This window comes from Ciconia boyciana, chromosome 12, assembly GCF_034638445.1.
Source record: "Ciconia boyciana chromosome 12, ASM3463844v1, whole genome shotgun sequence".
In the NCBI taxonomy this organism is placed as follows: domain Eukaryota; kingdom Metazoa; phylum Chordata; class Aves; order Ciconiiformes; family Ciconiidae; genus Ciconia; species Ciconia boyciana.
Window position 1 is genome coordinate 4,084,264 of NC_132945.1, and position 25,762 is coordinate 4,110,025.

Consider the following 25,762-nt stretch of genomic DNA (forward strand, 5'->3'; position numbering starts at 1 on the left):
GCTGAAAGCGTGACTTGTTAGGAGATGACTGTTTTAAAAGGTATTAAAAAAGAATTACATAAGGAAATGACATGTCACTTTATAAATCTTTTTTTTTGTGGAAGTGAGACTGCTATAAAGTAATGGATGTTGCAGCTCTTTGGAAGCGCTCTTAGAGGGATTACTGCTTGCCCTTACTCCGTGAAGAACTTTAATGTGCTTTAGCTTATACAGTGACTTCATGCCTTTAGTTGAAATCCCCTGGTTATACCATAACTCACTCTGCCTTGGAGATAACAACCATATTTAAAAGAGAATACCTTTTATTTACTGGTCAGTATATATCTTGCTCCCATGTGTAGATTTACACATGGTTTCAAGTGACAATTAAACACCGGAATCAAGATTTCAGTGTAGTAAGTTATGATATACACATTTACCGTGTATACAAACTCTTCAGTTCATTACATCTTTTTCTGCTAACAAAGCTCTAAGTTTTCTGATATTATAGCAATATAAATAGCTACAAAATGAAATATTTGCAATAGCCTCTGAGTGTATCATCTCTCAACTTTCTGTCAACAAATTTAACTGATATCTGATGCCTATTTCGATTTTTCCTTGAGACAGTGTTTTCTCTATTTAAATATGTATTTTATTAGCAAGTGATAAACAGAGAATGGCTTATTCCAGACAATTTGTGCCAGAATGCTGTGTGGCAACAATCCTAGCTACCTTTAATAGCAGGAAATTGATATTATAATTTTCAATAATCTTGAATAGTCACAATCTCAAATGCCTACCCACATAACTGCTCCTGTTCCATTCCTCATGCCTCTGCACCTAAGCAGTTTCTTCCTCTGAATATCTGCTTGTACATGAGTGTTTCCCTATTTTCCTTTATGATATCCAATTTTCTTGCAATATTGTATAGAGGACAGGATTTCCCAGCTTTCTCTTTTAGCATTCTGAGGCAAAAAGCCCAGATAAAAATTCTTTAAAATGACTTAAGACTCATTTTGCACAACTGTATAACAATTGCTGTAGTATCAGTGCTGTTGGCATCATGACAAGCAGTAGAAGCTCTTTGGGATCTACCTACAAGGCCACTGAACTAGAATGAGAGTCCAGTGAATTGAGATGATCATGTATTCAGTGAGTAGAAAACCTGGTCATTCACTTTTACTCCTAATAAATTCAGATCACCTCCACGGTGATCATAAGTTGCTGAAGCTGCATTGAATAGTGGATCAGACCTTAAACTTTATATGCAGAACCTGCATATGAGATGCAGTTGACATGTGAACACCTTCCCGGGCTTATACTGAACGTGTCAGAGTTTGATGTTAATTTCAGTCAAATTTAACAAATAACTAATTTAACCAAACATGCAGTCAGTTAATAAGAGCTGTAATCATGGTGATTTTAGTGACATGAAATGCTTAACACCAGCGTATTTCACATTCAGTAGGCAAACCAGAAGATAATTTCTAATTTGCTTAAGTCTGAAACTAGTTATCTTTAAGAAGTACTATGAAGAAATCATTATACTGCTTTCTGAGCTGTTATAGTTTCTCTCTGAATACACAGTGATTCTCTGTATAGACAGTGAAAACTGCAGACAATTTAAAATTGTTGAACTTTTGAAGTGCCTCTGGTAATTGCATAACAACTACAAAAATAAAAAAGAATTCACAAAATCAAAACAGAAAATAATCTCTGGGAATTCTGGACATTACTCTTGGTTCTAGCACTACTTTTCTTCCCACTCTTCTTTTCCAGCACTAAAATACACAACAGCAATCCCTTTTCAGACGATTCCCTTGCCTATCCTTCTTTTCTCTTTATTGGCAACCAGCGATAAATCCTTGAAGCACAGCACAGGGACTATGCACCATAATCCTTTTAACAATCCTTTCTGGGAGATTTAGCAAAGAGAGGCAGCTGCAGATTGTTACATTGGGCTTGGAGGAAACAAAAAACCCAGCCTCAACTGTAAGTTTAAGCTGAAGTCCAAGGCTATGGAAGCCCTAAATGAAGTGAATGGTGAAAGACAGGAATCAGACAGCAAAGCACCGGATCATAGATTATTCTCTGATCATGTTTTCAATGTTGTCTGTGTAAGCATACAGAATCAATGCCTCTCCGAAACCATAAGCTTGGGGGAGAAAAAAAGAATCTTTCTGAAGTAGACAGAAAAGCCTATTCTGAACCACAGACGTACTAACAGCCATTTCTGCTGGATATGGAAGTTTCTTGTACCTATAGCTGTCTTCTGTATGATGCCTTTGAAAAATGACTGTAAATAGGCACATATTTTTTTCCCCCGAATGTATTTTCCCTGATGTTTAGTCAGTGAATCTTCCAATTATCAAGCTATTTACTTCCTGACTAAAACATGCTTTTCCTCCACATTTTATAACATTTGCATTTATTCGCACAGGGTTTCTGCCTGTGAGGAGAATCCACTGTTAAAGGTTCTTCTGACCTTTTAAAATTACTATAGAAATACTGGCTTGTGCTTCTTTCTCTTCATTTCCTATAACAGATTACTAATTCCTAGTACCTTTTACTGTCAATTATGTGATGGAATTAGAAAAATAAAACCCTAATTGTGGAGTGAAAGTTGATGCAGCTATAGCATTCTGCAAATAACCACAGCTACTTGGAGTCACGCAGCAGAATACATTATGCTGTGCTCTGTGCGTGCTGGAGTGCACTACAATGCTTGCTGATTATGGTATAATTGACATGACCCTTCCCCACACTCCACAGTCTTCAGTTAACATTTGAGTTTTATATCACATAAAATAGAACACGAGTACATTATGCATGTATAAAAGCAACTCGAATAATAGTAGTTGTTAAAATTGTATATCCCTCAGTGCATTCAAACATTCCCTACCAAGAAATATGCTGTGAAGAAGGGCTTTTGTGATGAAGTCCATTTCCTCCTCCTTCCTCTACTGTCTTAATTACTGTAGAATCAGAAATTAATTGCAGGAAATATTCTTGCATACTATCTATTTCACCAAATATTTTTACTATCAAAAATAGCAAGCAAAGGCTGAAGTTGAGTAGAATAATATGAAGATATGGGTAAATCAGAGGATTTTTTAAAAACTACTTTTTACAAATTAGGATTTCTAGGAACTGTAGATTTCTTAAATTTAAAAGTTAAAATAAATAGCTGATATCCTTAGTAAATAATAAAGTTTTGTATGACTCACATCATAAACTCTTCAGCACAGAGCATTTTGATTGCATTGTGCTTAAAGAAAGGCCTTGTTCCATGGATATGATAAAGGATAAGATTAATTGTTAGTGACCAAAGTCTCTTAAAATACTTCAAGAAATAAAGCATCAAAAATTCTATTTTAAATCATAAAAATGTATCTATATATTCTATGATCTTCCCAAAACAGGAGGAAATTGCAAGTCCTTGTGTGTACCAGTTTACAAATTAAACTTCATGCCAAAGAGCACCGGCCTATCGGTGACAATGCAGATCTAACGGTATGAGTGTATAAGCAGTAACACGTCCTGAAGTGTCAGCTCAAATAAAAATACAGATTTTTTTGTTTTTCCCCCCATTCAGTAAACAAAGATCACTTATAAAGGGCAGCATTAACACAGAGGTAGAAGAACATCTTCCCTTAATGGTGCTGTCAGAAAAAGGGAGGAAGGACTGATTAAAAATCTAAACGCCAGGAACCCAGACATTCCCAGGACATGCAACAATTTGTAACAACTAGAAGAAAAGAATTTTGAAGGAGAAAATAAGTCAGACCTGTCAGATAAAGGCAGTGAGTTCAAGATTCAGCAATGGTTCATTGTTAGCCCAAAGGTCAAATATGCAAGAAAAGATATTTTCTTTTTTCACTTTATATTCTAGCAAAATACTAAATACACATTCACAAAACCATTAAACTTAAAAGCCATAAATTAAAGCAAGATAGCACAGCCTCCCTACATTTTGTTGCCTGACTGCACTGTGACCAAAGGCAGCAGGCTTTTTCTTTCCTTTTTCTTTTTTTAGCTAAATTGACTATGAAAACCAGCCTGTAGCTCTTAGAGGCATCTGGTATCCAAATACCGATTCTCATTGCATCTTGACTTTTGTATGATACGATCGTCATTTGAAGATTCTTCCTGCTCCCTACCACCAAGAATATAAAATTACTTTATCATTTTCTCTCAGGATTTTGAAAGTATTTCTGAATTATGAAAGGTTAAGGGTTTTATCATCAAATTGCAATTTGCAGAAGCAATCGCCTTGATAAAAACCTAATAGTCAATACCAGTTTATGCTGAGTCTCTCATAATCATGCCATTAAAAAAAAAAAGGTAAGCAAGATCCTGGCATTTGACTTGACAACTTTATTGAAACATTATAGTTTGTCATTGGGTTTACATCAGAATTTCCCTGTTAGTGCCTGGAAGGGTCACACAGAATTTCCAGCTGGTTGGTGAGGGCTTTATGACTACTACAAGCAGAAAACAGCATTTGGCCCCGTTCAAATACATATATGTCTCTTACCTTACAGATACTGTAATGTTTATAAATGGAGACACACAACAAACTGCAGGCGGCTCTGGACATAGGAGATTCTAAGTTATAAAAGTAATTGGCCAAGCATCTACTCATTTAAATACAACAACAATTTATGACTAGAAAAGAATAAATTAACTCAATGTAACTACTCAAAGCAGTTTCTCTTTTGTAATCTTAAGTAGATGTATGTTTCCCATAGTTGAATAACGTGAAGGTATAGAACTATGAATTATGCTATTGCGACTGGGTAAAAGATAGGGAAAAAAAAAAAAAGAAACCAGACGACAACCTAACACAGCTTGCTTCTCAATGTTTGCAAAGAAAAATAAATCATGACTTACATGAGATGGTTAAGATCTCTGCTACATAGCAGTCCAGACATTAAGCATTTTAATGTTAAGGGCATTAACAGTATAAATAGGCTAGTATATTGAAACTACTTATTTAAAAAATTAAATTAATCATCATAAGAAAATGTAACTTGTGCATGATCAACCAGAGAGGAAAAATTGTAGGTACGGCAATAATCAGAAAATGGCTGCAGCAGCTTTGGTTTTTTTCATTTTGTTTTGTTTTAAACTAAACCATCTTGGTGTAGCATTCTCACCCAAATGATGAGTAATTAAAGGCAGCAGCCTTTCAGAACTGCCATTTGAAATTGTCAAGTTGCTACAGACTAATAGTACAGATCAATGTAAAAGTAAAAATGACAGTGTATTTCAGTCTCATTTGGTGACAGCAGGTCTTTCTAGGCATCCTACTAAGGTTGTAAATGATGTTGGAGTCAAACTAAGTTTTTTGAGCTGAATTCATATGGAAGAATATTTTGTTTTAATTTTACACTAAACAAATTACATTTCTAAGGCAACAGTAAGTGTCAACCATTTTTAAAATTTAGAGATCTAGAAGACCTTTCAAATAACTCCAGAAGTAATTCTGGTTATCAGTGATATTTAGTGGCTGGGTAGTGTGGAAGACAGTAGTTAAAAATAACTTTGCATTTGAGTAAACAACATTTTGGTGGACATTAGCACCTGTCCATCAACCTAATGGGAATTCTTTTGTTTTTATTTACTTACAAATGAAGAATACTTTAGGTTGGAAGGGGTCCTCTACTCACTGAAAGCAGTTAGATCCAAAGTTAGTCCATGCTTTTCAGGATCACATCCAGCTGAATTTTGAATATCTCCAAGGATGTAGATTCTAACCATACCTTCAGTGATGGATATTCCTGTAATTACTCCAGATATTACAGTTTACTTTATGAATGACACAATACTAGTTACAATAGAATGTAATTCATATAGAGAAAGTATTTTATCTAGTGCCAAACAATTGATATTTGTAAACTTCAAGTAATATTGCTTGACAGCTAAATGCAGAGCATGGCTATAGGTGGTCCCACTGGTTATTTGTGAATCCATGCAGGGATCAGACTACCTTATTTACAAAGTCTTCACCAAACTACATAAAAACTTTTAATCTTCTGCTGTGATCACAGCTAATAATGTCATTCATTTTGATTTCATAATATAATCAGGTGACATCCAGATGAAGCATGATCAAAAACAAAGTAACATTGGTTTAATTGGGAGACAGACTCACCTGAGTAGCCTCAGAACAGTAAAAATAACATGTTTAAAAAGACTTGACTAATATTTGGTTGCAGAATTTAGCTGTAGGCTATGGTCTCAGAGATAATTACTCATAGCCCCCTGAGTCAGAAGATACGGATGGGGACCAGAATGGAGCCCCCATAATCCAGGGGGCAATGGTTAGTGACCTGCTGCACCACTTAGACACTCCCAAGTCTATGGGGCCTGATGAGATCCACCTGAGAGTACTGAAGGAACTGGCAGATGTGCTCACCAAGCCCCTTTCCATCATTTACCAGCAGTCCTGGCTAACCAAGGAGGTCCCAGTTGACTGGAGATTAGCAAATGTGACACCCATCTAAAAGAAGGGCCGGAAGGAGGACCTGGGGAACTACAGGCCTGTCAGCCTGACCTTGGTACCAGGGAAGCTGATGGAGCAGATCATCTTGAGTGCCATCACATGGCATGTAGAGGATAACCAAGGGATCAAGCCCAGCCAGCATGGGTTCAGGAAAGGCAGGCCCTGCTTGACCAACCTGATCTCCTTCTATGACAAGGTGACCTGCCTAGTGGATGAGGGAAAAGCTGTGGATGTTGTCTATCTAGACTTCAGTAAAGCCTTTGACACGGTTTCCCACAGCATTCTCCTGGAGAAACTGGCTGCTCATGGCTTGGACGGGTGTCCTCTTCGCTGGGTAAAGAACTGTCTGGATGGCTGGGCCCAAAAAGTGGTGGTGAATGGAGTTTACTCCAGTTGGAGGCCACGACACAAGTGGTGTTCCCAAGGGCTCTGTGTTGGGGCCAGTTCTGTTTAATATCTTTATCAATGATCTGGACGAAGGGATCGAGTGCACCCTCAGTCAGTTTGCAGACAACACCAAGTTGGGCAGGAGTGTTGATCTGCTTGAGGGGAGGAAGGCTCTGCAGAGGGACCTGGACAGGCTGGATCGATGGGCCGAGGCCAGTTGTATGAGGTTCAACAAGGCTCAGTGCAAGGCCCTGCACTTGGGCCACAGCAACCCCATGCAACGCTGCAGGCTTGGGGAAGAGTGGCTGGAAAGCTGCCAGGCCGAAAAGGACCTGGGGGTGTTGGTTGACAGCCGCCTGAATATGAGCCAGCGGTGTGCCCAGGTGGCCAAGAAAGCCAATGACATCCTGGCTTGTATCAGCAATAGTGTGGCCAGCAGGACTAGGGCAGTGATCGTGCCCCTGTACTCGGCACTGGCGAGGCCACACCTCGTGTTAAAACCTGTGCTCAGTTTTGGGCCCCCCACTACAAGAGAGACATTGAGGGGCTGGAGCGTGTCCAGAGAAGGGCAACGAAGCTGGGGAAGGGTCTAGAGCAGAAGTCTGATGAGGAGCAGCTGAGGGACCTGGGGTTGTTTAGCCTGGAGAAAAGGAGGCTGAGGGGAGACCTCATTGCTCTCTACAACTGCCTGAAAGGAGGGTGTAGAGAGGTGGGGGTTGGTCTCTTCTCCCAGGTAACAAGTGATAGGACAAGAGCAAATGGCCTCAAGTTGCACCAGGGGAGGTTTAGACTGGATATTAGGAAATTTTACTTCACCGAAAGGGTTATCAAGCATTGGAAGGGGCTGCCCAGGGAAGTGGTGGAGTCGCCATCCCTGGAGGTATTTAAAAGCCGTTTGGATGAGGTGCTTATGGACATGGTGTAGTGGTGGTCTTGGTAGTGTTAGGTTTACGGTTGGACTCGATGATCTTAAAGGTCTTTTCCAACCTATACGATTCTGTGATTCTGTGATAATGGAACCCTAATAAAAATTCTGTGTAGTTCTGCTCTTTTTGTGCATTTTAAATTTTAAAATGCACTGCAAATGAATTAGCACATTTAAGCACACATGGCAAATCATACAAAAAGAATTGCACTTTTTTTTCCTAATGTGGAATGTAAGTCATTTCTTGCGAACAAAAGTAGTGTCCAGATCTAGAGTAATAAAGACAAACAGTTCCTCAACTACTATTCACAAACAACTTATCATACATTTGCTTCTATCTTATAATGATGAACAACAACATCATTCATGAATTCCATCATCTGTTGTAATAAAAGTTTAAACAAAACCTCAGTTATTTCTATAATTTTCAACATATCTTCTTGTTAAAGTGAATTGAAGATCTGAATTCAGTTCTTATTTGCTGAAAAAGCCATATGATATGGTAGCTTCAAAGAGAAATTTTTTAATCTAAAAATAGAAGTTGCTGAAATCCCCAATTTTGCAAAGGAGGTAATGAAACCCATATTTTGCACATGTTTACTTAGTATCTAATATAGAATAGGTTCTCTTCCTAGATTTTTCATGAAAACCAAACAAAGAGACCTCCTGACCACAGCCACAGCTCAGCTCACGCCAGTTTGTAACTGGATACACACCAGCTGAAGCTGAAAGTGACCTAGATCCCATTTGTTTTTCACTGGTTTTATTAAAAAGTGTTAAAAACAATTCTACTCTAAAATGAGCAGTGATATGTTTATATTGGACATTAATAGAGTTTTTTCTAAAACTGACTATACTAAAAAAGTGCAAGGGTGCTCACCACTTTATTTCAGTTTAATGGTAGAGCACAACTAAATTAGGCCCCTGTAAAGAGGCGAGAGCTAAAGTATTCTAGCAAAGAAGCAGATCCATTCAGGGCTGAAACACAAAAACTATGGTTTATATTTTTTTCCTTTTGTAGATAGACTGTTGGACTGTATTTTTTCCAGGGTCAAGTAAACAGACACTGTGTCTTCTGAATTTCACAAAGGAAAAGGAGTGGTTGTCTTCTTGTAGCTGCCACAGGGAGGGCACTAAGATGGTACTTTTACTTAGTTTTGGCCAAAGATAAATTATCATTCAGTTATTCACCACTTAAAATAGCTCTTCCAATGGTGTGACACATTTTTAACCATATCCTCATGAATAGCAACACTGTAATTACATGTAAGAATTCACTGAAGTAAACATCTAATTTCTGAAGTGTCAGACAATAGGCAGCATCACGCAGACTACAGTTCCACATTTTAGTAGTAATCAATTCAACTAACAATAGAGCTGATTGACAGGAAGCTCTACGCTATTAAAAGCCAAACATAACAATAAACAATTTTGTCTAAGCAATGAAAAATGTATGGACCATCTACACTCTCTCCTCATGTTGTCTTCCTGCAGGAAAAAATAGTAACACAGCTGAAAGCTGAAGCAGGCTTATTGCACCATCTTTAATTAACCTCCAAGTCTGAACCGTTGCACAAAAGAGTAACCACTGGCCAATTTCTATACTACGTTTTTTGTGAGCTAATATTCCTTGGGCCAGGAGGAACTGCAAAGGAATCTCCACATACAGAATTTCTTACTCAGTTAATACTGGCTAATAATTACTTTTAGTTTGATTTCTAGAGTTAAGAAGCTAGCTGTAATCATCACCTAGGATGTGCAACTGTGAGAACAGTAGCAGAAACAGGCGCCAATTGTTACTACCACCACAAATGCTATTCTTTAAAAAAATACCTGTGGTTTGTTGTGATTCTGGTACACAAAGGCTAGAAAACAGCAAATAGACAAACTGCTATGGAAACAGAGTTAAACTAAACCACAAACTCCTTCTCAAACTGAGTTGCGAGGTGTGTTTCTCCCTATTCACTATGTATTCGCACACTGCAAAGTAAACCAAACAAAATCTACTATGGCAGTGTGAGGATCAGCTATAGAAAAACAGTTGTAATAACCTGTAACTATTGTCTTCTCCTTTTGACCTTAAAGGTACACTGCCATTTTTCCATGCAGCAAGAATAACCTGAGACATTCCATCTTTCTATGACATGATGAATGAGCTTCGATTAAAAGTAGCTAAAAGAAGAAAAGCTACTAATGTGTTTTATACAGTCACTGATCAGTTCCTGACATGTAATATTTCATTTGCTTTAGGACATTAAGAAATGTTGTGTACCTAAAAACAACAGCTTGTATGATAGTACATCTATCACTACATGCATCATAAAAACAAGGAGGACATAAATTTGTTTCTGCCTGTTAAAGTCTAATTACCTGTAAAATCATTACTTGGCACTTTAACAAATTGACACAATCAACTTAATGATCCTTAACATATTAAAATTTGCAATGTGTTTCTGCTTGCTGCCTGTCCAAACCACAGTAAATGTTTGCTGGTTCAGATGACATCATAGCAAGGGTCAGATCTTAAATTTTTCTGCTAAGTACAAGTAATTGCAATATTGTCACTTGCTATATAGTACCTGTATTATCTCATCAGTCCTACAGCTTGGGATGATGCTATAGAGAGAACTTTGTAGCATTCTTTCTTTACAATTATATTAAACACTACTGTCCCATGCAGTGTTCTTCCTTAATGGTTGGAATGACATGTAACAATCATGTTCACAATATGGCCTTCAGGTAACGCTCTATGTGACAGTATCATCCATAATAGTTTACTATCACCTTTTTTTAACACCTAAGTAAAGATAGCCATGTTATAAAACTCATGTGATGAGCTGTAAGGTGGTCCTCCTGACCACCCACCTTTAGCTCTGTACATTGATTTATTTTCATCACAGCATCTTCTAGCTGTCCAAGAAACATGACTAGACATAAAGTTTACGTTTTTCCACTGAAATAAAATTTTTTTTCTCTGTGAAAATTACAATAGTCAGATGCATAGAAGAAAAACCAAACCACCTTAGAACAAATATACAAGTTGAAAATCTTGTGAGTCAACATACGCTATTGTACCTGGGAGACAGTAACTTTCTACAGCTGTTGATTTTAACTCTCAAAAGTCCTGTGTTCAATGCTGGAATATTTTCAGGCGTGGAAGACTACTTAAAAGTAATGAAGTGACTTCAAATAAAGTTTTCTACTCCAAAGTCATGTTGTCATGGTTTCATCTCAGCTGGCAACTGAGCCCCACGCAGCCGCTCGCTCACTCACCCCCCGGTGGGATGGGGGAGAGAAGGGGAAGAGTAAAAGCGGGGGCAGGGAACCAAAAACCCAAACCAAACCAAAAAACCCCTCGTGGGTTGAGATAAGAACAGTTTAATAACTGAAATAAAACAAGATAAAATAATAATAATGATGATAAAAGAATAAACAAAGCAAGTGATGCATGATACAATTGCTCACCACCTGCCGACCAATGCCCAGCCCGTCCCCGAGCAGTGATCCCTGAGCACCCTCCCAGATTATATACTGAGTCGTATGGTATGGAATACCCTTTTGGCCAATGTGGGTCAGCTGTCCTGGCTGTGCTCCCTCCCAGCTTCTCGTGCACCTCCTGCCTGGCAGAGCATGGGAAGATGACAAGTTCTTGACTTAGTATATGCACTGTTTAGCAATGACTAAACCATCAGTGTGTTATCACATTATTCTCATGCTAAATCCAAAACACAGCATTATACCAGTTACTGGGAAGAAAATTAACTCTATCCTAGCTGAAACCAGGACACATGTAGAGATAAACTCATTAGATATTGAAGGAATGTAACTCTGCAAGTGCTCTGCTGCTATGACATGTGCCACCTCTTCTGAATTCCAAAAACTGTGCAGAGCCTTTAAGTAAGGTCTTAAAGCTTTGGTATTGCCTGGGAAAGAAATCCAAACCCAAGAATAGATAAATAGACTGTTTCGGGGAGAGAGAGCAGTATACAATTATCAGATGCTACTTCCTGGAAAATTAAGGCTTTTGTAAAGAATAGCCCTATCAGAAATAGGTACTAAGAATGACTATTCAATGTCGGTATATTAATTACAAGTATGCTACAGTATGCCCTTGTAAGTCTCTCCCTCCTTGACATTATTATGTTATAGTTGACCACAGAGGGTCACATTCTTCCATAAATACCTTTACAGAATATTATACTGCATAATGTGTGAAATTACAGAGGTAAAATATCAATAAAAGATAAAGAAAAAATCAGAATATATTTTACTTAGCCTGTAACATGACAGATGTTTACTCTGTACACAGAGTAAACATCAAGAAGAGATTATGTATAAATTGGCACATACTAAGCAGTCATTCTCTCTTATTTTTCTGTTAACTCTGTTTGAATAGGAAGAATTACCCTGTAACAAGAAAAAATGAACTAGGAAATGGAGGTTCATCACATACATGTGTGCTCTCACCCAACAAGTTCACCAACTGAACAGACTGCAGTTGTGTTAACAATGCTACTATAAAAAATATGATATGGTACCATATGTGAAAAGTGATGTGAAAATATGACCTGAAAGAGGCATAAATGAATACAAACAATATCAAAACTATAAAGGTAAAAACTGTTAAGAAATCAGCCTTTCTTGATAATTTGTACACTTCCTTTTGTCAGGTCTTAGATAAACAGATACTGGATGCATCTTTCTCATTACTGCTCAGAACAGAAAATTTACATTTATAGCTCTGTGGATTATATCCTTCAAATCTATGCTTTCCTTCAGAAGAACTTAAGTCTCTGATTATTACCCAGCCCAGACTCTCAAGGGGAAAAAAAAAGAAAAATCTAGAAGTTTTTTTGTGCATTCCTCCTCTTTCCAGAAATAACGTGCTCCATGAGAGACCAGAACTGCCTTAGTAGATAGTGACAATTACACAGAGTAAACAATAGATTTCCAGTAAAATAAACTAGCTCTCGCTGACTTCAACCTATGTGTTGAAATGCTTCCAGGAGAAGTGACAACTGCTATTTGGAGTACCTGCACTGTGCTGACCTGTTTAATAGGTATTAGCAGTATCTATTCAGGACTAACTTTGAAAACACCTTCAGGAAAACTAATTTCAGGCTGATACCCACCTTCAGTCTGACCAATCGCACAAAAATTATCTGCATTTCTTATCCCAGCATAAAATTCTAATTAACTTGGAAAGATATACCTAAAGAAGCATTTTATGGTTTTACAGTGTGGAATTACTGCAGTCTTTCATATGTTACATTTCAAAAGCACAACATGAAACTTGCAGGCAAAGGACAGTCCTTAGTCCCAGGCTATGTTGTAAGCAAGAATTCTCCAAAGAGAAAGGGATAAAAGAGAGAAAATTAAGGAAAATCTACTAAAATATCCAGGTACCAAGTATTCCAAGACATCAATGCTCCCTTGGGCACTAATACAGTTGGAAAGAAGAGGAGGAATAATGCTATGAACATGAGTGCAGGCACTTTTGTTTACAGTTTTCTGGCTAGCAAAAAAGCTTCATTGAAATTACAGACTACTACCAGAATGACAGTACAGAGCAGACAGACTCTGAAATTCTATTTATGTAGTTTTCACATTCCTTTCCAAGTGGCAGTGTTTGCAACTTTAAAAACAAGATTTGGATCCCCACAGCAGAGACCTTGATTCTGCTCCCAACTCTATCTTAAATGAGATACTGCACTGAGTCACAGTGTTGGAGAAGGAAGCTGCTTTCTGAATTAGGATAGTGTAATTATTGCTGATAAACAAACATGTCTTTAGAAAAAAATCTTTGAATGTATTAGTCGATACATGCAGAGAATCAGTACTTCACTCCAGGGAGATTTGCTGTGGTAGTAAGTGATTACCAGCATAAGGATTATACAATTTAGCTATCCTTATTTAGCCCCCTTTCAAGAGTTCTAAAGCTACCTTCCCAATAATTTTATTCCACTCACATACTGTTTAAAATTTTGATTTTTAGGTTACTTTAATGGACCTTTTCCTTGTATTTAGAAAGTACAACAGAACACAAAACTTTTTCATTTTCTTTTGCTTGTCTCTTTATAGTAGTTCCTTGATTTCTCCCCATAGAAGAATTCTCTTTACATTTTCATAGCCATTCTCTGAATCTTATCTATTTCTAATATATATTTATATCAAAAGACATAATTAAAACCAAAATCAATGGAAGACACTGAAGATCACATGGCTGCTTAATGAAGGCACCAGAGAAACCCCTTCACATTTCAAAAAAATAAAAGCTGACAATACAGCATATAACCTTCTAAGGTTTCTGTGATCTTTGTTTAGTCATATATAAATGAAAGGGAGAGAAAAATTGTACTATCTTGGCTTGAATAACTTTTTTTTGGGGGGGTTATTTTGAAGCTATCACACTACAATAGTAACCTTCAAATTAGAAAAAGAAAAGTGAAATATTTTGAAAGACTGAGTTTAAGATAGTAATTCTGGTATTTAATCTATCCTTACACTGACATATTACCAACTTATCTTCTAATTAAAACAAGACGGTATCTTGATCAACAATTAATCACAGGCAGAAATATCAATATAAGAGGGTCATTATGTGATTGGATTTGTAACCTTCATAATTTTTCATATCTTTTTTATCTTCTCTATAATAAAAGTCATCTAATAGATTATACAATTTGACAAATATTGAAATATTTTTACCTTTTCCATGCTAACTATGTTCTTCCTGCATCTGTAATACTGGAAATATCGCTACCAAATTCTACAGGTAAGAAAATTACCTATTTACCTAAAGTTCATCCCTAAAAGAACATTCCAGGTCAAAAAAATGGGTGTGTTTGCATGCTTCCCATGCTGTAGGCTCTTCTGGAAGATGCACTAAACCGAAAGAGGCACTTCTACCACTAACTACATTATTCAGACTGGACTAGAGGCAGACCCAAGTCAAGTCCCCTGAAACATACATAAGGACACTAGCACTACCTGTTTTTCTCTTCCCATCTGCTCCTCTTAGGAAGTGCTACTTGCTAACGTAGACAGAAAAGTTCAGTCTGCTAATATGTTAGCCAAAGATGCTGTAGAATCCCCTCCATAAAGGTCAACTATAACTCAAAGTAGCTTCCCCCCCGCTGTATTTCTACTAAAAGACCATTCTGTCAGTCAGCCAAACTAAATTTATTAATAGGCAGTTTACAGCCAATTGTTCTTAACCTGACATCATACTTCATAAATCTCTTTCCTCCATTTCTACTAATTACCTTCATTGTATTACGATAGATATTTGGAGGGAATGATTTTTTTTTTTTTTTTTTTTTGTCAGAACAGCTTTTTCACATTTTGCTTTTTGTTCCATATGTCTAGCAGTTTGTATTGTGTTTTAGGAACTATGATTTTTCACCAAATGTATTTCTAGACATGGTAGAGCACTTGTTCCTACGGCTGCACATATTCATCTCAGAATTAGGACAAAATAATTTAAATTCAGTGAAGAGGCTGACATTTTTCTTGGAGCATTCTGCTTTAATCCTATTTGCACTTTCATAAGAAGCCAGTTCCTGCTGAACAGCGAGATGAGACCGGTACAGGGTCTCTTAAGGGGCTCTTTCTGAATCCACTCACGGAAAAACTCACTCATGGGAAAGGCAAAACTTTATAATGGATTTAAAACACTCAAAATAGGAAAGCAACAAATGTGCATGTAATGCTTAATGAAATAGTATACTTTATGAAAATTTCAGGAAGGGAAGTAATTTGTCCTCATTCCTGCCTCAACTGTAAAAAATTGTACTGGAGGTGAATCCCAGAAGTGCAAATTCTGGCAGTATTTCTTAAAATGCTGGGGAAAAAGGAGGAGGAACCCTGAGTCTGGAAGTCTCAAACATGAGAGCAAGGAAGAGATTTTCTGACTGGGAATTCTCTTGCCATTGAGAGAAGTTCTATCCTCTTTTATGCATAGACACATCTTAACACAAGTACCCAAAAGGAACTCAGTAAATTTAAATTAAACACTTGTTTATTAATAAGAATTTAGTCATTACTGATTAATTTAGAAACTACTAGATAGTTTGCAAAAATCAAGATGTCCTCACCTATTTCTAAGAGGAAGTACTGTTTGGTACGTTAAAGGAAGGATCATGAAATTAATTAGAGGTCTTTTCTCTAGATAAGTGCATGTGCCTCATTAACATTAATGAGAAACAGCCTTTCGTAGTGATGGGAGAAGAAATATACCCCATATGCAATTAGACATACATGGCTCAGAGAAAAAAAAACAAACCAAACAGAAGCCTGTTGCCTCAGTTAGGGTCAGCGATAGTTACAAGGAATAGGAGTGATAATTTACTTCTCAGAAAAATGTAGAGCTGGTACGTGCTGTCCAAGCACACAGGTACAGTTCCTTGCTATTTCATTTGTATTTTGCTGTAACAATGAGTTCAGGCCTGCAGGCTCTAAAACGTGTAATAAAGAAGGTGAAATTTGGAAGTCACATTGCTTTCTAGTGGGCAGCCTGACACAGAAGGCCATGAAGAAGCAAAATCAGAAGGCTGAGGATGAAGCCATACTAATAGTACGCCACAAGCTAGAGGCAGACTGTTTCCACTTGAATTTTGAGTCAGAAAGGTCCCATTGCTATCATTTCTGTGATTACACATGTTTTTCCCCAGCAATTTAGAGCTAACATGATAGATTGATGACTGGGTATTTTTCCCTCATTTCATTTTGTTCCCTCACTGTCCATTGTGTTTGATCTCTCTCCTTGCCTTGCCATTCACTGCTTTTTTTTCCTATGTTCAAAATTATTCTCTACAGAGCATTTCACTAGATATTAATCCAGTCATTGCTTCTCAAACACACATCCACAATCTTAAAAACAGAAGAGCATGCATGCTACACTGGAAAAGTTGATCATGAGTACCTGCATTAATTCAGATAGGTAATACTTTGTCAGCAACTGTGCATTTGAAGTTGCTTTCAGCTAGCTGGAATTTAAGACTAGACATTCAAGAGGAGCTTATACAATCAGTAGAGGCTGTGGCTCCTGAAACTAGAAAGGTAAGCTTCAGGCTGCTTCTGGAAAAATATCAAAATGAACATACTGGGAAAAATATTTCTCTTCAGTGACTGATTTTCCTAACGCATCAAATGTTGCCACACTACAGACTCTAGGACTATTACCAATGATGAAGAAGAACACAAAACAACAGCTCTGACCTTCGGCGTGTCTCATATGCATGCTGTATTGCACTGTGACGCTCTTCTGACGTTTTTCAAAGAAAAAGTAGAAACCATATGTAAAAGGAAAAGGAAAGAGCTGTGTCATCACAACCACTTTTAACCATTTGGAAGAGCAATGTAAAGATCAGGAACTATCCAAATGGAGGAGAAAACGTAGGCCGAGAGGAAATCCACTCCAAAAATGATAGCAAGATTGCACATGGCACTAAGGAAGGCGTATGGCCTCTGTTTTATAGAAGTACTTCAGTGCACGCCAAATTTCAAAGTCTTTCTTTGATATTACTGCAGTGATTATCATAACCTGCATCCCTGTCATAAGAGCTCCATATGTGACATTTCTTAATTTGCCTAAATTTACATGGAGGTTTCAGCTCATACGTGTCCTCATAATTGGTTCAGGGTGGATCCCCGAGATGCAGTGTTACAGAAGCTGTTTCATGTGTCATAACTTTCATATTTTTCTATATTTCATTCACATCAAATACTTTGTTTCTTTGCTGCATATGAACTATCAGGCTTTTGGTCTTGCCACTGAACTTTCATTAGATGCCTAAAGAAAAGCTTAAGCAGTATAAAGGGTGTTGCATTTAATTTTACATCATCCTTGTTCACCACTATTACTTCTTAGTAAAATAAACATGTTTTATAGTTCTAGAACTGAGGAAGTCACTCCGATTTTAAACACATGAGCAGAAAAAACAGTAATAAAGTCCTTTAACCACTACCGGTGTGAATTAGTTAAACTTATTAATTTTTATTTACAATATTTTCCCTATTTTATTCATATATCTTAGGGAAAAAAAATTAATTGGAACCTGAGGTACCCATATTCATTAAAAATAGTAATACTATCTATCTATACGAATATGTGTATATATATTGCAGTTGTATCTTGACTACAAATCTCCACGTGTGTGTGAAATACTATCTTGTTCCACACTGGCTGCTCTGTGCCACTTCCCTGAGCCGACTGCCCCAGGGCGAGTGCAGTAATTCTGTGTACTGCCAGGTTTGGAATGGCAACAGGTAAAATGGCATATTGGCAATAGCCATAGCACTGTATTTCACATTGGCAATAGATAAACTGACAGTGCTAAGTCATCCCCTGACCTAATTGAAAACTACATTTAAATCTACATGTTTAGAACTGTATACTAAATAAAGAATTGTTGTTTACCCTTAATTTGTTGTCCGTATAGATATGGTGACTTCCTGCACCCCATTTTTCTTAGCTATCTCATTTTGTCAGCAAGAAACCAAGGAAAAGTTGCATTCCTTTAGCTCTTCTTGCCTTTGCCTGGGTATAGAAAGGCACAGAAGATATGTGCAGCTCTACTAGAATTTGTAGTTCAAGAAAAGAAAATAAAAGAAAAGAAAGAAAAAATCCATGCCTCTAACCTGTCAGATGTACTATACGTTTCACATTCACTAAAACTAAAACCTTTCACATTCACTAAAAGTCATTATAGATTAAAAAAAATAAAAAAATCAATGTGATGCCTTTTCCAAAAGAAATATCACTTCAGAAACTTCAGAAAACACTCCTTTAAAATACAGATATGTATACATTAAGCAAATTATAGCCTATCAGCTTTTTTTGATTAAATGTTCTTTTGAAGGGAAGACTGTATGTAAAACAATTCATACTATCAGATACAATATTTAACATGATTTTATCAAGAAAAGCTGGACTTCCAAGAGTAAGCTTCCTAGATTATACCACAGAAATTACACCAGACTTCTTTCGGAATTTGATTAGGTGAAGAGACAAATCTTAATCAGTGCTTGTTATCACTATAGTCTATTTTTATTAACAATAACCTTCCCAACATGAGCAATAAGCCAGAAATCTGAATTTAAATTCAGTTATTCTTAATCTAATGAAAATACTGTCTTTTAAAGCATCATGACTCAACACAGCAGTTTTTCTATTTCTTTTTGGTTTATACTGAACTCATTACTTCTCAGAGGACAGATTCTTGTGACAATGCTTTATTCTGCAAAGTACTCCAGATGATGATGATCATCTGTACAAGATCTATTATTGCTTTCCAACAAATAAAACCAATGGACTGGATTTTTGAATCCAGATGTTTAGCATTACTCATAAACCACAAAGGACGCAGTACCTGTTAAATCCCAATCATTCCCATTCAATGTAGTCATTTTGTTGCCTAGTATATATTACAACAACCAAGATGTGTTTTAGACCAATTTCCTCTTTCTACACTCATAATAATGAATGAATAATAATGAATAATATAAAAAACCCAACTCATCCAACTCACTCAGCTGTTAAAAATGAACCAGATTTGGAATACTAGAATTTGCTGAAAGTATCTCCTTTCTATAAATAAAGAATTGAAAACTATTAAAAAAAGAATAATCATACCTATTAAATTATAAAGAATTACCTAGCTAATGTAAGTTTAATTAAGCATACACTCCTGACACAATATTTTAATGTTCTACATTGTTTATTCCAGTGTAGAGAGACTGCGTTATAATAAATTGATAGAGATTTCTCTTGTCATGAGTTGTCCTAGTCCTTAATTGGAAATCATTTATTATACTTACCAGAAGTTGCAGTTATAAAGGGAAGAAATACTAAGTATCTCACTAATCATAATAATTAAGTAAACACTGGAGCACGGGGTTGTGGGGTTGGTTTTTTGTGGTTGGTTTTTTTTAAGTGCCTTTTTTACGTGAATTTCTTTCTTTAAAATAAAAGCTTCTGGAATTGGTTTAAAATAAGCAATGATAAAATAAAATATTGGGACGAAGATTCTACTCTATTACCCTTTTGAGTACATGTCTCCACAGCTTATTTCACAAAGAGAAAATAAAGTGTTTTAAGCAAGAGAAGCAAAATACCTGATGAATTTCAGATTTGTATTTACCTAAATGGATCATTCAAGACAATACTCCAGAGCTCTGAGTATTCCCGTTGCCCTGCTCTGCCAGCATTTTCTTCCAGTCCTACCACCTCGAGCCACAGGTGGTACTAGAACTTTGGGTACTCTTAAGGATATTGGCAAACCAGAATTCCTATGGGGACACAATATCTTCAGTTACACTCTCAGTTTCTGTTGGATATCTTTTTTCAGTTTGCTTTTCTGACTGCAATTCAGGTTTGAGCTTATATTCTTATTATCATAACCCTAAGTCTGCTCTCTACACTAAGAAGTTCATAAGTATTTTCTTCTGTGGGTTCTTTTGCATTTACCTACAGCATGTTCCTCCGCCATTGTTTTGCTTTGTCACTGGGAAACTCGTAAAGTCCTTTTGCCATTCCTCCCACCTGGCCCGTGGCGATGCTGCGCTGCGAAAGAGCGTGGAAAAGCTCTTGGTTGCACCAGGCTGTCAGAAGCCTGTTTGCCTGTGGACACTATTGTAGAGGTGAATTTGAATTAGATGCTCTGTCTGCTTGGGAAAGCATTCCCTGTCTCCTTTTGTAAGCCAGGCTGTCCAGCCACTGCTTTTGGGCACATAGGTGTTAGATAATGTTGCTGAATTTTTTTTTGGATGCAGTCTCTAATTATATAATCTGTTTAGTCATGATTTTATGAGATGTAGAGATTTTATTACTGAGTTACATTAAGGCCATGTATGTTGCTAATCAGAAAACGGAATAAAACTAAATTAAGAAAAATAGGAAAGAACTGATCTGGAATTTTAATGCAGTTTTTTTAAAATCTTTATCCACTTAAAAAAAAAACTCTTAAGAGGTTGAGGACACCCTTCACTAATAATGAACATAAAGACTAAAACAATACAAAGAACAAAAAGTACACTATTAATTGCTACATGCAGTATCTGCAGCATTAGCTATGACAACTGCCACTTTAATATTAATAATCATGTTTAAACATCCAAATACAATGCTTTTTCCTCATAGTAAAGCAAGCTATGCAGGGAAAAAAAACCAACACACAACTATCAGGCTTACAGAAAAAAAAAAAATCTGATCTTTCATATTTTTAGACACCTGTGTAGTGGCAAATATTACAGAATCACAGAATCGTATAGGTTGGAAAAGACCTTTAAGATCATCGAGTCCAACCGTTAACCTAGCACTGCCAAGTCCACCACTACACCATGTCCCTAAGCACCTCATCCAAACGGCTTTTAAATACCTCCAGGGATGGCGACTCCACCACTTCCCTGGGCAGCCCCTTCCAATGCTTGATGACCCTTTCGGTGAAGTAAAATTTCCTAATATCCAGTCTAAACCTCCCCTGGCACAACTTGAGGCCATTTGCTCTTGTCCTATCACTTGTTACCTGGGAGAGGAGACCGACCCCCACCTCTCTACAACCTCCTTTCAGGCAGTTGTAGAGAGCAACAAGGTCTCCCCTCAGCCTCCTTTTCTCCAGGCTAAACAAAATGTTGTAAGGGTTAAGTATTCACGGAAACAAAGAAAATACTAGGAAGAAATGTGGCTTGCCAAAGTCAAATGGATCAAGTGTTCTGAATTAGCACATGCCATTTAAGGGACCGTGCTTAGTTAACTCTTCCTGTACTGATCATCCTGGTAACAGGCGAGTGCTCCCAAACAGTTTGTTCTTTGTGTTCAAAATAAATGGTCTGGAAACACCTGGAGTCCTGTTTCACCTCATACCAGAATGAAGAATCTACTTTGTTTTTAACTGTTTATCAGGTACGCAACCTAAATAAACAAGCTGAATATGCTGGCAGTGATACGGCCTTAATTAGTATTTTAGCTACTACTAAAGCAGCATGCATTACACTTTTTTTATTACAAATTAAAAATTCAAGTTTTAATTAGAAGTGAAAGAAGAAATGGAAAAAGTAACTCTACAATTGAGATTGAGGTTGCCTATACCTTGCATATTCAAAGCCCACAGCTTGGTAGGCAGGAAACAGAATGGATACAGACACAGATCTTGAGAACATGCCATCAACAGACAGAGAGCACACAAGGGAAACAGGCAATAACACATGCCTGGTGGTTCCTATCAAGGTCATCCTGCTGCTGCCTTGCCCGCCCCCAGTATTTAAACTATAAGCACAAGAGGAAAAAAGATACATTTTCAAATATGAAACAAATTCACAAAGCAGAGAGGATCAAGAGAGAAGGAAAAAGATCAGACCTTCAATTGCTGGGTCTTGCTTACACGCCCAGGATGCTGTCCATGTGCCTGCTACAAGCAAGCTCTTCCAAAAGAAAAAACAATCTCTGTGCTCTCTCATTTCCTTGGATAGAAGGAGTATGAAGATGAGCATATTGTTTCTACTTTACTTGATACATTTTACTGAAGAAATACAATGTCAGATTCAAATCAAAATCTGTAAGCAAATGCATCGGATTGCTGAGATGATGTACAAAGTTTACAGATGTATTTTTTCAGTTTTGCTTGGCTGTGTCTTACGTTTAATCAGCCTAGATAAAGCAGCAAAGCTATTGGTGCTAAGGACTTGATGTCCATCCTACATGTAATTTGGGGGTTTTATTCCGGCATACTTCTGCGATATTCTACTTTCGATAGACATTTTATTTCCATTCTATTGCAATATTCTATTCATCCTGGTGACTGAACATTGGAGTACATCAGGTATGTCCCTGGACCATATCTTTAGTTTCATCCTAAAGAATCCAGTTAAGCACAGCAAGTGAGGATGATCGAGAAATTCACTGCCAAAACACATCTCTAATCCAGACTAAAGTGCACATATAGGGACTATAACTCTGTTAATAAGTAGTGTGGAGCAATAAATGGGGATGTGTGTAAGGAAATGGTGAAAAGGACCCGTGGATTTCGATTTACTTTGGACTAGCTCTAGTCCAGCTCCCATTAGCGGTTGGAGCACGTTACCAGATCCTTGGACTTTTTTTTTTTTTTTTCCCAGTCTAGTTTCAGGCAAGAGGAATTTAGGGTTTTTTTCCTGAGATTACTCCCTGATGGATGTCAAAGCATGGTACGTGAGAACACTCTGAAAGACGGCTTCAAAAGGGCAATCCTACTCTGAACTAAAATACTAGGTAGATGTGGCCTCATATCATCGGTACTTGTAGCACCTGGCAGCAGCAATAAAACTGTAGTTTCAATTTATTAAAATTTTACATATCTGCATAAAAGAAAGAGCTGTAATAATTATGAGAGCCTTTGTAAAGATCTTAAACAATGACAAAACCCCATGAATTTTATAAAACACTAAACCTTCTTCAAGTAATATCTTTCTTAATCCCTTAAAAAGTTTTGATTTAAGGATAACTTTCTGATACTGGAGATACATACAGAAATAATCTTTGTTTTTCATATCACTTGGAAACTTCAGTTCTCCTCTTGTGTTTTTTTGTTTGTTGTTTTGTTTAGGGTTTTTTTGTTTGTTTTTTTCCCCCCAAAATGCATGAAATAAAAATTACTGTAGCCATGCAGTTTTTTTGAGATTGATACATTAAAAAATAAACCCAGAAGCTCCTTTTTGCTTGTCTTAAGGTGAAAGCCATTTGGATCATATACACATACACTAATAACATACCTATAGTCCAGTATTTCTGTTCCAGCCTATTTTGCTGGTCATTAGGATTTCGATTTATTTGATATCCTAACATAACACACTAGTTTTGTTTCACACAGAAAATTCTACTGAGGAAAAGCAATGATAAAAATCACCAGTCGCACTATCTGGGTAGTCAGTGCTATTTTTATCTTTAAAGCAACAGCTCTTGGTAACTTATTCAAATAATGTTAAGGGCTATTTCTGACTTCAAAGGAAAGATAGTTCTAATCGTGAGTGCATGTCTCCAGTTTAGCCTATGAATGTGAACTCTTCATGGCCCTGCCCAGCCCTCAGGAGGTGAACAGCAAGTTCACATTCAACTCTTTGCAAAGAGATCAACCAGCCCTCAGCTTACGTTAAGATGGAAGCCAGCACCCAGAAGAGATCCACTACTCGAGGCACAACTCTTAAATCTACCCCATTCATGAACATCTCTTATTACATAACTGTCTCTTAATTTTCAAAAAATGAAATGATCAGTTTGATAAATACTGCAGAATGTAAGCTCAGCCTTGTCATGAAAAGATATCCTGGAGCTGAACTTGTATATCAAATAAATACAAAACAATTTTCTTCATTGTTCACACTCAGTCCATTCCACAAAACATAGATCACTGAACCAAACCGTGAGTTATTTGAAATTCCAGAACACAATTCCGATTGGAGAGAACTATAGCTAACATAATTCTTGCATTGATTCACTTCTATGGTAATTATATGAAATTCAGTAAATTTTCATTCAGCAGTACTCCATTTAATACATTTGCAACACGTATTTTTCTTATTTATGAAGGTAAGTGCATGGACTCAATATCTTGGCAATGCTTTCAAAGAAGTCTCCAGAAAAGCATTAACTGCTGAGGTTTAATAGAGAACATGATTTATGTTAAGTCCTTTTGATAATTGCTCTGTCTGAATTAAAAACTCAATTTCCTGTCTTTTTTTTGAGAATTACTGGAGTGTTGTATATTATATCGTTACGCTATTTTTCTGCTGAAATTAGAGAAGATGACTGGACCGTACCTTTGTTTCTTGTGTATGCTTCATTATATTATGACTGTAATCCATTTTTAATTTAAAATTTGAGGATATATTGTATTTTTCTCTTAATACATTTTCTTCATGATTGCAGCCAAAGTTATGCATTTTAGTACTTGTCTTGCACATAGAGACTGGATCCAGCATACTGGGGTTAAAGCATGGGGCTGAGAAGATGGGGTCAGATATAAGAAGAAGAGCTGAAAACCAAGATATGTTAATGAAGTACTTTAGGTAAATTAACCTAAAGCTGTTTAATGGAAAAGGCAGGAAAGCAGGAGTGCCACTCAGTCTTCCCCTTCTGTTCATTTATTTGCTTTTCATTATTACCTTTCTGTCTTGAGTATCTTTTAGTCACAGACGTCTCTCTGCAGCTTTAATTACTAGTTTCTATGGCAAGATACGGTATAGGGCAAACCTGCTGCCTTTGCTTATGAACACAGAAAGTAATAGAAATTACTTTACTCTCAGGCTTTGAGCTCTTTCCATGAGAATTTGAAAGTGTAACTAAACAGGTAAACTCCAACCAAGTTTCCCAAATGCAGGATACTTAAATTTAGCAGAGGCGGCACACGAAGAACTAGCATCTCCTCATGAACTTAAAACAAAAACTTGGTAACTTGGTTTATTTGCATGTAAGTGTGAGAGATGTAAGAATTTAATCTTTGCTTTAAGAGAAAATATTCAACAAACCACTACCTGTGGAGCTGCTCGGCCCTTTGTAGATTGGGTCAAGCTAACCTTGAAATACTGATTAGATAAAATTAATAATGTATTTGCTCCTGTAATCCTAGTTTTTCATGCTTTAATGTAGGAAAGGCCATCTTCAGTGTTTTTATAGACTCACCAAGAACACGTATTAGCACAGCAGTATGTCTGGTTGCAGCAGAAATACAATTATGTAAATTAGATATGTGTTCCCTGAAGACTGCTAATAGAATGATTGACCTATATACCGTTTAATTTGTTCTCATGCTTTCTTTTTATTGTCTTCCAGCTGCACAAGAAATTAAAACTTGTTAAACTGCATCACTCCCCAATTATATATCAAAGGTGCTTGTGTCACTTTGTGTCAAAAGCAATTAATAGTTTGCATACTCCTTATCGCCAGCAATGCATCGAGGTTTGGTTGGGGTTGTTTTGTTTTGTTTTTT